General features: G+C 42.2%; 1 pseudogene; it reads right to left on the minus strand.

Moving 5' to 3' along the window:
• Nucleotides 1-433: 433 nt before the first annotated feature.
• On the minus strand, nucleotides 434-13,010 carry LOC121464894 (annotated as a pseudogene).
• Between the last annotated feature and the right edge of the window lie 229 nt (nucleotides 13,011-13,239).

Here is a 13,239-nt window from a genome sequence, read left to right on the forward strand (position 1 = left end):
TCAATAAAAAAAATTTTTTTTGGTTGAGCAGTTTTAAAAAATAAATAAATCAATCAATCAATAAATAAATAAAATAAAATGCTGTGCCCCTGAGCATGGGCACCAAGGAACTTTTCAGAGGCTCAAGCTGCTCTTGGTCTGGCCATCAATAAAAGGGACATAAACTCTTAATGGACTTAATTAACATGGCTGTCAATAACCATCTCGCATGAATCATTACATTGCCCAAAGGCTTCACTAAAGCTTTGCTTCTGGCCTGTGTTGGGAGATCCCTTACTCCTGAAGTCTGCTTCTCTGCTGCCCTCTGAAGGCCCCGTGCCTCCTTCCCACTGACTCTGCCTCCTAGATATCCTTCCTGGGCCCTTCAGATCTGCTGCTCTGTGGCCACAGCAGGCTGCCACCATTGTACCACTTCTATATTTCTGTGACTGCTTCAGTGGTGGACATCAAAACAGACTCCCAACTTTCCTTTGAGGAAACTGCTCCCTTCTTTTGTCCAGGGGCTCCTTAAGTTTTGGTCAAAAATAACTAACATTGGCATTTCAATTGAGACTTGCAGTGTCGTGGTCACCAAGTCCTGCTGTGAGTTGATCAATGCTGGTTGATCGATGTGGCCCCTGAAATGTGTGCCAGCACTGTTGCCAGTGTCTCCACAGCACCCTTCTTTTTGATCATCTTCTCAGCTCACAGCTTGAAAAGGCCGATGGCAGTAGGAGGCACAGAATCCAAAAGCCCGATACCACTACTCTGTGCTAGAAGCTCTTATTATATATGCTGCAGAAGGAACATCTACTCATTCATGTTCAATGCCCACTCTCTGGTCCACTTGTGCTTACTGATCATCTTCCTTGCGCTGATAAAATCAGGTGCAAACCCTTACCCTTTCAGTTCTGCCTGTCCACCTGATGGATGGATGCAGGGGTTGGACAACTCTGCATAGCCAGGTCAACCTCAGGGATGTCTAACCCACATGCAGCAATGTTAGTTGCCACCAAAACCCCGAAACTGTCACCAGGAGAGCCTTTCAGGGTTATTTCTTTTTGCTTCTGTGGAATGTGACCATGTAATGACTGGACCCTTTACACATGTCCTCTGCCGCAGTTGCTGGGCTTCTTTTTTGGCTTCAGAGAGGACATTGTGATCACATCCCCAATGGCTGCTTCCCTCTCTGTCCAGTGACAGTAGCCTGGTGCTCCGTGGTTACGGTTGTTTTCTGAGTCTTTTTACTAATCAGATTCACTTGTTAGATTTAATCTATTTCTTCAAATTGAACCCTGTGGTGTTTAAACACTGTAGTGTTAAAAGAAAATGGCCCTCATAGGGAGTGGCACTATGAGGGGGTGTGGCTTTGCTGTCGCCTTGTTGGAGAGAGTGTCACTGTGGGAGCTGGCTTTGTGGTCTTCTGGGCATCAAGCTACATAGATGGTGATACTGAGTTCACTTCCTATTGTCTGCAGAATAAGATGTAGAACTCTCAGCTCCTTCTCCAGCACCACATGTGCCTGCATGCCACCATGTCCCACCATGTGATAATGGCCTACACCCCTGAAGTCATAAGCCAGCCCCAATTAAATGTTTTACTTTGCAAGAGTTGCCATAGTCATGTTGTCTCTTCACAGCAATAGAAACCCTAACTAAGGCAAACACCCAATAAAACAAATTGCTATGAAAAGCAATGTTTGGGCTTGTCTTCTGAATCCTTCTTGCATGCCACACTTAAAATTTCTTCCATTTGATCAGCAAACATCTGGCCCACTTCATGCATGACATGTTTAAGTTTGGTGAGTTCTAGCTTACCATTCTGTAAGTGTAAAAATCTTCAATCCACCCTGGGGTTCAAACATGGACAACCCCATTATATATTCATTTTATTTGACTGCCATTTGAATAGGCACACCATTAAAACAAGCCACTGAGAGCTTTGTTTTTGTCATGTCTGCTTACTTAGTTTGCCAGTTCTCTCTCTTCCTGTCTTATAACCTGTCCTGAAGCTTCTCAATGCAAGGGAGAATGTCTCCCTTTTTCCTGTCCAGGTGTTCCTGTCCTTGATACATGGTGGGATGTCTTTGTCTGCATAGGAAACAGAAGCCCACCCCGTGATCTCAGAGAAGCCTGAGTCTCCTCAAATATGGAGTTGAGAAAGTCCCTTCTTTTTGTCCCCCAAGCTTTATGCTCTGTCTCATGACTGCTTTTTCCAGAAGCAGTTTCATCAGAGTTTGGGTCTGATTAAGAATGAGCCTTGGGATTTTCTTGTCAATTTCTGCATTCCATTCCTTCCCTTCCTTCATCTTCTGTGATTTTCTTCAGAAGGCTCCTCGATTTTTATTTCTTTGATTTTTAACAAAGACCACTTTTTTTCTCAGGGGGCTCCTCTTTCTTCTTGGAAGTGCTGCGTGAAGCCGTGTGCCATACTGGTGGGCCTCATCTTGCTTTGTGGCCTCCTTGGATTGAGGAGGCTCCACATGTTCATCATCCCCAGAAAGCTCTTTCTTCTTAATGGTGTTAGCTTTGGGGGAAGTTTCTTCCGTTCCCTCTGTTGCTTAGACTTCCTTCTTTTTAGATTTTGGCTTCCCTTTTCTATATTGCTTCTCACTGGACTTCAGCAGCCTCTCCACTTTCTCCTTGACTGTCTGATCCCAACGTGGAAGCTCTGTGGAGTTTTGGAAACATTGTTCAGCATGAGCTGCCAGGCCTATCAGTCTCCTTGACCTCATGCAGAGTAAGAGAGAAGGCACCAGGAAGCTTACAACGTCACGCTTACGATGTGACGCTTACAACATGACGCTTACGTTGTGACGCTTACGACGTGACGCTTACGACGTGACGCTTACGACGTGACGCTTACGACGGGACACTTACGTGCACTTGCACTCATGCATGCATCTGCACACACAGTAATAATAAAAATGGATTTTAAAAATAAAAACCAGTAGCCCTCTGTGCAATATTTCTAAAATATGCTTTTGCTCTTAAAACAATCTACAAATTCATATCTAACAATGTGGTTCACCTTCCAAACAGATTTTAAATGTGTGTACTTATATACATTGTTATGAATGAATAACAAAAGTCATATGATTTCTTCAAGATTGTTTTAATATAAATCTATTCATTAAGATTGGACTATATATAAATAAATAGATATAGATATTTACTGAAGATCGCTATAATAAGTTTAGTTTTTACAAGGAGGCTTATAGAAAATATAATTTAAACAATGATGTTCAAAATCTTGCTTTATTAAAATGAAAGACCCCCCGTCCAGCTTGCTAAGCAGCTTAGCACCAGATGAAAGACCCCCCTCCCAGCTTGTTAAACAACTTAGCACCGGTAATGCCATTTTACAAGGCTTGTACTGAATATTCAGGGTTTGAACAAAGGGCAGTTTAGAAGCTGCCAGAACGAGATAGAGACACCTGTGGCTGGGCCGGGGGAGGAACGAGGAATACCGAGAATGTGGCTGGGTGTTGTCTGCCCCAGGCAGGGAGAAGACACTCTGTCTGCCCTAGATAAGAGCCAAGGCAGCTCATATCTGAATTCTCGGGGACTAGGGACCTTGTCCCGACCTGAACTCGGCCACATTCAAACTAACCAATAAAAACCCTGTAACTACGCTTCTCGCTTCTGTACCACACTTTTTGCTCCCCAAAACATATATAAACCCATTACCCCGACCTGGAGGCGCACAAGTCTTCTGAGAGACTTTGTCGCCCCAGGTACCTGTGTATCTGAATAAACCTCTTGCTGTTTGCATCCGTACAAGTGGTCTCTCTGTTCCTTGGGAAGGGTCTCCCCAGAGGAAAGACACTCTTGGAGGGTCTTTCAAAAATATATTTTATACTTCTATATATGCGCACATGTGTGTGTGTAAGACAGGTCTACATGGTGATTATGGTTTTTGGAGTTTCTTGATTAATTATTATTATCAAAGTAGCTTATAGGTAAATGCTCATGTACACGAAAAATATTAACTAAATCCAGCTTCATTTTGGCTCATAGTAAACTAAAAGCTTTTAAGAAACAAATAAGAAAATAACAGTAAAGGGTAGATTTAATCAATGCAACCACATAAGAAACAAATAAGAAAATAACAGTAAAAGGGTAGATTTAATCAATGCAACCACATGAGTAACAAATAAGAAAATAACAGTAAAAGGGTGGATTTAATCAATGCAACCACATGAGTAACAAATAAGAAAATAACAGGAAAGGGTAGATTTAATCAATGCAGCCACATAAGTAAATAAATAGAGACGCCTAAAGGCATCCAATCTTTCTTTGGGACAATTAACATGAGTTTTTAAATCTAAACTTTTTTAAGCCTGACTTTAAGGACAAGATAGATATATGTAACCATACAATTCTGCTCACGTTGTTCTCTCCTTGACCCTTATCCCAATTCTGTGTCTACTACATGGTCCCTATGGCTCAGGGCTGCTGACTGACTCCAGGAAACATTGTCCTCGCTCTGGAATAGGTTGTTTTTCCTATTAAAAAATATATATATATATACATATATATATAGTTTATATGAAAGTGTATTTTTGAATATGAACATTTTAAGGATTTTAAAGATTAGGGGTTTTTTTGTTTTTTTTTTTTTTACATCTATGGTGTCTTTAAAAACAAACAATCAAGTGAGATATTCAGGATCCTTATTTTAGGCAAGCCTATGCAAGAGAAACCCTAAGTATTTTTTAAGTAGTCATTTTAAAAACCTATTTTGAGACTTATATAGAAATCTTAGGGTTTATGGACCATCTTCATGTGTTACAAAATAATGATAGAGTTTTACAAATTATTCACCTCTGTGTTTTAGTTAAGAATTACAGTGAAGTCACACATTCCGAACTCTCCCGCTCCAAATGCTTTATTCTGCCACTGACGAAAAGGGACCACTGACAATAACAATGGAAAGTGTCTTCTGAAACCTGAACTATTAATGTGCTTTACCTGTGATATGACTATCAGATATCTGAGATAGGATGCTACCTTATTTTAGACACAGACTCCTAACCTTTCATTTCAATTTGCCTCATTAAAATGGTTTTCCAAATTTTGTGATAATAATATTTAAGATGTAAACATGTTTTTAAATTATTTTTAAATGAATATGATTATAACTACATGAAAAAATAAAGACAATAATATTTTTAAGGTTAATTTAATACGCTAAGAGAAAATGATTCATTTTCTACAGAAATTTTTTTCTTAAGTATTAAATTGTTCTTAATATCATTTCACTGACATTAAAAACCTATGACTAAATTTTAATTTCTTATGTTTTTCTCATTGGACTAAGTTCTTACTTTTTGGATAGTCAGCTATTGCTTTAAACATTAATAATGCCTAATTAGGCTGTTCCAATTAGATCAGAATTGAGGTGGCGTGGAAATAAAGAAGAGCAGACAAGCATCTGCAGGAGAAGAGTTGCTCTTTAATAAGAACAGCTGAAGGGCTGGGCTGCAGTCTCTCTGTGGTGTGGGACAGTGTGTGCACGCGGGGGAGGGGCTGGGCATTACCCTCCCACTGAGTTTGTGGTGGGTACATCTAGAAAACAAATGGCCAAAGGTCTCTAATCGACAGATCACAAAAGAGAGTGGGAGAGAGTGTTCTGTATAGACCAAGTCAGGCTAGCCCATCTGTGAGCTCTGGAATCAGTGAGAGAGAGAATACCTCAGGCTAGCCCATCTGTGAGCCCTGGAATCATTGAGAAACACTGTCTCGGGCTAGCCCATCTGTGAGCTCTGGAATCAGTGAGAGAGACAATGTCTCAGGATAGCCCATCTGTGAGCTCTGGAATCAGTGAGAGATACTGTCTCAAAACATAAGGTGGAAAGTGGTAGAAAATTCTCGGTGGCGTCAATAGGACAAATCAGAAGCCTACAGGAAAGGAAAAAAACCTTCACCAACCACACATCAGACAGAGGGCTGATCTCCAATATATATATAAAGAACTCAAGAAATTACACATCACAAAAACAAAGAATCCAATTAAAAAATGGGATACAGATAAACAGAGAGTTCTCAACAGAAAAATCTCAAATGGCAGAGAAACACTTAAGAAGATATTTAGTATCCTCAGTCATGAAAGAAATGCAAATCTACATGACTCTGAGATTTTATCTTATGCCTGTCAGAACGGCTAAGATGGAAAGCAAAACACAGCTTATGCAGGAAAGGATGGGGAGTGGGAGCCCAAACTTATACAACCACTCTGGAAATCAGTATGACAGTTTCTCAGAAAATTGGGAATCAATCTACCTCAAGACTCAGCAACACCATTCCTGGGCATATACCCAAAAGATGCTCAATCATACCAAAAGGACATTTGTTCAACTATGTCCATAGCAGCATTATTTATTATAGCCAGAACCTAGAAATAACTTAGATGTTCCTCAACCAAGGAGTGGATAAAGAAAATGTGGTACATGTACACAATGGTATATTATTCAGCTTTTAAAAACAATGACATCAGGAAATTTGAAGGCAAATGGATGGAACTAGAAATAAATAATCCTGAATGAGGTGACCCAAACCCAAAAAGGCAAACATGGTATGTACTCACTCATAAGTGGATATTACCTATAAAGTAAAAGACAATCATGCTACAATCTGCAGCCGCAGAGAGGTTAGGTAACAAGGAGGGACCAAGGGAAGAATTCATGTATGGGACAAATTCTAATTGGTATTGTTAATAAAAACCTAGAGGCATATATAGGGGCTAATGCTGAAAGTCAAAGAAGCAGAGTGGCCAACCACAATGATTTCTTTTACTTCTGCAATGCTCAAACTGAAGGGGCAATCCTGTCCTCATATTGCCTTGTCAGACTGCAACTATCTCCACCAAACCTCAGACTGCCCTGCCTCCTGTCTCCTTCTGCCTTATATTTCTCTCTCCACCCAGCCATATCACTTCTATCTCCATCTCCCTAGTGCTGGGATTAAAGGCTTGTGATCCTAAGTTCTGGGGTTATCTTTTTGTGAGCTGTTTCTCTTTTAAACAGATTCAATCTTATGTAACCATGGTGGCCTTGAACTAACAGAGATCTGTCTGTCTCTGTCTCCCAAGTCCTGGGATTAAAGGTGTGTGTGCCACCACTCTCTGGCCTTTAGTGGCTTAGCTCTGCACTCTGTTCTTCAGGAAAGCTTTATTTGTCAAAATATAAACAAAATATCACTACACACATGAATCTTCCTGGGAAGGAGAAATAGAAGAAATTTCCTGAGTGGATTTGAAGTAGGTGGGGATGGAAACTTGAGGCATTGGGGTGGGAAATGGATGGAGGGGAGAACCCTGAAAGGGATGACTAGAAAAAGGGAAGGGCACTTGGGATCAGTAAAAAAACTAATAAAAGGAAACTTCCACAAATTTACAAGGATGACCCCAACTAAGACTCCTAGCAATAGTGGATACATAGCCTGAACTGGCCATTTCCTGTGATCAGACTGGTGACTAGCCCAACTATCATCAGAGTGCCTTCATCTAGTAACTGATGGAAAATGAAGTCCCACAGTCAAACATTAGTCCAAGCTAGGAGAATCCTGCTGAAGAGAGGGAGAAAGGATTACAGAGGGGTCAAGGACACCACAAGAAAATCCACAGAATCAACTCACCTGGCTCATAGGAACCTAGAGTCTCAGCCAACAACCAGAGACATTGCATGGGACTGATCAAGACTCTCTACATCTATTGACAGCTGTGTAGCTTGGTCTACTTGTGGGACTCCTAACAATGGGAGCAGGGGCTGCTCCTAACACTTTGGCTGGCTCTTGGGGACCTATTCCTCATACTGGGCTGCCTTGACCCATCTAAATAGAAGAGAAGGTGCTCCAATTTGGACTGAAGCTACAGATAGCTGTGAGGGGATATGTGAATGCTGGGAATTGAAATCAGGTCCCTGCAAGGAAGAGCATCCTGTGCACTTAATCGCTGAAACTCTCCAGCTCCTAAGTACAATTGCTTTCACAGACAGGATTTCCTATAGTCCAGGTTGGCCTCAAACTCACTGTGTATTTACCACTGGCCTTGAACCTCTGTTCCTCCTCCCCCTAGATCCCAAGTGCTGAGGTCATAGGTTTGTGTACTTATTATTTTCTCCAAGATATCTTAGCTTGAAAATATTGTTATGATTGAATTAAAGCAAACTGCTAAACTGTTAGACTGAGTTATTAAAAAGGTTATTATTTCCTAATTAAAATTAATTTTCCAAGCCAGGTAACAGAACATGCAGAAGTATTTAGGGGAAGGTGTGTTGGATAGCAGGAGGGCAGGAAAGAAAGACTTTATTTTTACTAAATTTACATTTTATACCCTTTGGACTTTATGCTATATGTATTTAATGCCTATTCAAAACTCTCTAAAAAATGTTGAAGCTCAATATAAGGCTCAAATTATGTTATTCCTATCCTATACGCAGTCAGAGGTATCAAATTTTTTTCCAGGATTTTGCATTTTAAAAACTTATTTCCCACTCATTGTTTTAATACTATCTTAAAAACATTTTATAATATCTATTCTGTGTTTTAAGTAAAATTCACATAGTTTTACGGAATTGAACTCATTAAATTTCATTCATTTTAACATTTGTTCAGCATTTATCAGTAGTATTCTTTTGATATTTCTTCTTAAACTTTTTGTGGTTCCAAATTAATTCTTTAAATTTCCTTGCTGTTTTCTGTTTCCTTGGTGTTTGGCATCCTGTGTAATCGTTTTAACTAGACTCTTTGCCAAATGTGTAAACACTTCTAATTATGCTATCTATACACTTGCCTCATTATAATAATGAACGTTTTCTGAAAATATTTTAAGAACTCAAGTTTAAAGAAATTTAAAATAGTGGAATTTCTCTGAGTGCTAGAATGCTTGCACAGAGCCCTGGGTTTGTTCTCCACTTCCAAACGGGAAAAAAGCATTTATCAGAATATCATAAAGTGTCCTTGTTTGTCTAATACAGTCTAGTGAAAGGTGAGACCATAACTGAACATGGAAATCTAGAAACTAAGCAAGGTTATTAAAACATCTGGTTACCTTTCTTCCATCCCTTGTCCCATGTGAGAGGAGGTGAATTGTGCAAAATGACAATCCAGAAGGGCTGTGGTTGCTCAATTTCATTCTGTTGGACAGGATGCAGAGATGCTGGGAGCTAAGTGTTATTACCAAAGAATCAAAAGGCCAAAATGTTAAAAAAATGTATAAAGTAAAAGCGGTACAGTAACCTAGTTGATGATTGAAGAAAACAAGGAAAGTTCAGGGCAGGACTCACACCCAGTCTGCACAGTCTGCAGCAGGACAGGCTTGTCCTTGGCATCACACTCTCTCCAGAGCAGCCTCCAATGCTGAGATTTCCACCAATGAGCAATCCGTGGTACATGCTCTATACAGGTACACTTGACTTATGTGTATTTTAAAACAGGAGTCTGTTCTCTTCTGCACGGATCCCTGGGACTCAAACTCAGGTCATCAGACTTGACAGTAGGCACCTTTAGCATCTGAGTCATATTGCAAGCCCCTGTGTGTATGTGTGTTTGTGTTTGGGGGTGGGAGGAAGCCTTGTTTCAAAATAATGTATCACTATGCAGCCCAGTCCAGTCTTGAACTTGCACCACCATATATAAGAATGGGCACACTGTTTGTTTGTTTGTTTGTTTGGAGTTAGTTAATTGCCTATAAATTATGTACAGAGCTGACATTATATCTCAGCGTTAGAGCAATTACCTAGTATGCACAAGACCCTGGGTTCAACCTTTAGCACCATAAAGGTGAAAAAAGGTATTAATCAGCTTTAGATATGGTGCGGAAAGCTAAGTGTCATGATGTTGAGTGTCACCTTTAATCCCAACACTTAAAAGACAGAGGCAAACGGATTTCTGTGAGATTGAGGAAGTCTGGTTCACATAATTCCAAACCAGTCAGGGCTACACAGTCCCACCCTGTCTCCCTGTTTCAAAACCAAACAAACAAGAAACACAGCTACAGAACAAATAACAAAACAGAGAGAGAGAATGAAGGAAGAAAGGAAGGAAGGAAGGAAGGAGAGAGAGAGAGAGAGAGAGAGAGAGAGAGACAGAGGGAGCGAAGGAGGGAGGGAGGGAGGAAGGAAGGAAGGAGGGAAGGAAGGAGAGAGGGACAGAGGGAGGGAGGGAGGAAGGGAGGAAGAGAGAGAGAAAGAAAGAAAGAGAAAAGGTTGTGTGAGGAAACACCTTGAGGCCTGTTGACATTTCCCTCCCTTCCTTTTCCTTTCCTTTCTTCTGCTTCTCCTCCCTTTTCTCTTCCTACCCCCTCTTTCCCCCCTTCCTTTCTGTTTGCATTTCTCTTTTCCTTCCCCTCTCCTTCAAAAGAAGGGAAGAAGGAATATGGTTGCCATCTCAGTCCTGGAAAGAAAGCTCTGGGAACCCCAAGGAAGCGCTGCACTGCTGAACCGTGTTTGGTGCTGGGACAGGCAGAGTTGTGAACAGACATGCCAGTCTGCCGTGCGATAGTCTGCAGCAGGAATCACCAGTCTGTCGTGCGATAGTCTGCAGCAGGAATCACCAGTCGTCTGCAGCAGGAATCACCAGTCTGCCGTGAGATAGTCTGCAGCAGGAATCACCAGTCTGCAGCAGGAATCGCCAGTCTGCCATGTGATAGTCTGCAGCAGGAATCACCAGTCTGCAGCAGGAATCACCAGTCTGCAGCAGGAATCACCAGTCTGCCGTGCGATAGTCTGCAGCAGGAATCACTAGCAAACGCGTGTGTCAGTGCCACCGGGACAAAGCACAAGTGCAAATATTTGTGCCCACCTTGCCCCATGGCGGTGCTGGGACGTGACAGTTCTGGGACACATGGTGCTGTGGTGGCATGGCAGATATGTAAACAAACATTCCCAGGCCCCCATGCGGCAGCCCTGAGATACAGTCAGTGTGTAAGTGGTTGCGCACAGGCTCCCATGTGGTCCTGGAACACAACAGTCATGTAAACAGGGATCCCGGTCCACCATGTGGTCTCTCCAGGACATGGCAGGTTTGCAAGCAGTTCACAGGTCATGTGTGGCAGCCCTGGACACACCAGATGTACAAACAGGTTATTCCCAGGCCACGATGAAGTGGGACATGGCAGCATGAGAACGGTGAAATCCTCACTGCCACAGGGTAGCACTGGTTTACAGGTCGTATATAAACCTCTGAGCCTGTTCTGTCCAGTGGCAGTGCTCAGACAAGGGATGTGGGCTATCGGTCACATGCTCACGCATGCCCAGGCTGCCACCTGGTGACCCTGGGACATGGTTGGTGTTCAAACAGGCATATCCAGGCCACCACATCATGGTGCCAAGGCACAGCAGGTGTATGAACCTGAAATGTAAAGGTTTCTAGTTTAGATAGTGTCACCTCTAGCAAACAAGACATGCTGTCTATGTGGATATTGCTGGTGCTTGTGTCTCAAGAGAGAAGAGCAGACACGGCACTTTTCAGAAGAGAGAAAGGGGCACACGTTCACAAAGCCCGGTGTCAGCTCTGCTCCCTCAAATCTGAGACAGTGCCTCGTTATGTTTTTTCATGCCTGTATAGCCTGATGTCGCCCAAGGAAGTCTGTTCACTGTAATTAACGGTAAAGCTTGCTATTTTTCTTTTTCTTCTTCGGTCTTCCCTTTTTGAGCTTTTGAATTTTATATAAAGGTCCAACTTTGGAATTCTGACTCATCAGGAACCAGACTGCTACCTAAAAAGGGGGTCTAGAAGTCAACATCATTTGTAGCTCCTACCCAGGAGGTCATGAACTGGGCCAGACAGTTTAGGACATGGGGTCCAAACAACAGACTCAAAATGTTTAGGAGGAAAGCCCCTGTGAAAGATATCAGGCAAGTTTTCCCATTTCAGTAGCTACCCCAGAAATTACAGATACTTTACTGCTTTTTTTTCTTCCTTCTTTTTAACCATGTCTCTGACAAAAACTGATTTATTTTCACAATAACTACATTCTTTATTAAGAATGCCATAGTCCCTTCTCTGCTGTTAATAGGCTCTGCTAGTCTGGAGGAGCATTTCAGCAAGGGATTCCACATGATTCTGTGTTGATCCTAATGCTTCAGACAGTTGCTCCTTGTCCTTTATAGTCTGGTTAGGCGGACGATGGTGCCGTATTTATAACGACAGTGTTCTTCTAACACCCAGTCTCACGTCAGCTGTCGTTCCCACCCACTGCTAAGGGGATGAGAATGGGAAGCTCATTTAATTCTGTCAGGGGGCCTCTACTGGTAAACTGGGAGGTTTGTTACCTTGAGCTGTACATGAACTAGAGTAGAGAGCCCATCCATTTAGGGGGAAAGCGTTCGCAGGCCCATGTTTCACTGTATAAAATTGAGTCTGTCTGTGGCTTACTTTCAACAAGAAAGACTGGTTTGGCTTTCCTTTGGGGGCCTGGTGCATAGTTTGAATACATCGCTCTCGCTTTAGCATTCCCGTAAGAACGCTTCCCTTGAGGGTTCTATGACACTGTGAACCCCTATTGATAGTGTAAGCATTCCCAATCTGGAGTCAGAGGAGCCGTTTGCCTTCAGTGAGAAGGTTCCACATACTTAGGCATATAAAAGGCACTGAGTTTGTTCTGAGCTTAGTGACTCCAGAACATTTTGAGTGGTCCTTTTGCATGCCCTTGGGGCATAAAAGGCCTCTTCTATAAATGTTATCCCAGATGTATCATCTTATTTATTTTTATCAGCTACAAGGTTCTATGTTACTTGCAGGAGAATATACATATCATCTGCTTTAGAAAAAAAGATGTTACCTGGGAACATAACCTAAGCACATATCAGCAAATCTCCCAACCCCGTACAATAAAAATAACAATTCCTAAGGATATCAAGGCTAACATAACCTTTTGTGCCAGGCTCCCTACCTGGGGAGCCATTGGCCCATATTCCTTTTCCAAATCTGGTCGTATAACAGGGGTGTAATGGTATTATAGTCATGTTGAGCTCTATGCCATTTCTAAGGCTGGTCACTTCGGGGGCTGCAATCTTGTTGGCCCACATGTTAACAGGCTTGCCTGTACTGCTAAACCGTGGCTCTAGGCATGCGAACAGTTGTGCTTAGGCCACTAAGTGCATGCCCTGACACATGGCAGGCATAGGGCAGAAGTAAGAGCAGACACGGTCGGGCTGCCACATGGTGGCGCTGACGGATAGCAGCCTTCCAAATAGGCACCAGTGGGCCATGCAAGGATGTGAACTGGAGTGCCCAGGTCACTGGGATATGTTAGGG

Source organism: Microtus oregoni, unplaced genomic scaffold (assembly GCF_018167655.1).
Source record: "Microtus oregoni isolate MIOR12 unplaced genomic scaffold, Mior012 000000F_ref0000247, whole genome shotgun sequence".
Lineage (NCBI taxonomy): Eukaryota > Metazoa > Chordata > Mammalia > Rodentia > Cricetidae > Microtus > Microtus oregoni.